The sequence below is a fragment of the Garra rufa genome, chromosome 13 (genome assembly GCF_049309525.1).
Source record: "Garra rufa chromosome 13, GarRuf1.0, whole genome shotgun sequence".
In the NCBI taxonomy this organism is placed as follows: Eukaryota; Metazoa; Chordata; class Actinopteri; order Cypriniformes; family Cyprinidae; genus Garra; species Garra rufa.
In genome coordinates, this window is record NC_133373.1 from 39,064,058 (window position 1) to 39,064,661 (window position 604).

Genomic DNA, 604 nt, shown 5'->3' on the forward strand with positions numbered 1-604 from the left:
CAAAGTACCGAACTTAATCGAATAATTTGTGATCCGAAGTTCCGATCTGAATCGAAAGATTCAGGAATCCGCACCAAACTGAATCATATGATTCGCGATCCGAAGTCAATCTGAATCAAATTTGATCTGAATCAAATAATTCAAATGATTCGCGAATCAAATCAAAAGTTCCAATTGATTCCAAAAGATTCACGAACCCGCTCCTATGTTCTGATTTGAATTCAATGCTTCACAATCCAGTTGGAACGTTTCAAATAAGCGAATCATTTTGGGAGAAATTCAAGAATTTTCAAGGACTTTTATCACCTTGTATGAACCCAGCAAACATATGAAAAGTTACACAGCTCAACGATACTAAAATTAACATTACATGACTAAACATTTGTAGAAGCAGTACGGTTTGCATAACCACTAATGTGCCATTCTAATCTAAAAAAAAACTTTAAAAATTAAAAATCAAATTAAAACTACACTTAAAATGAGACATTTCCTGATTGTACTTGCCAAAATCATGTTCTGTCAGTATGTTTCATGTTTAACTTCTGTATTTAAAATAGTGTTGCTACATTTATGAAGGCAAGACAGCAAAACATTTACATGGATT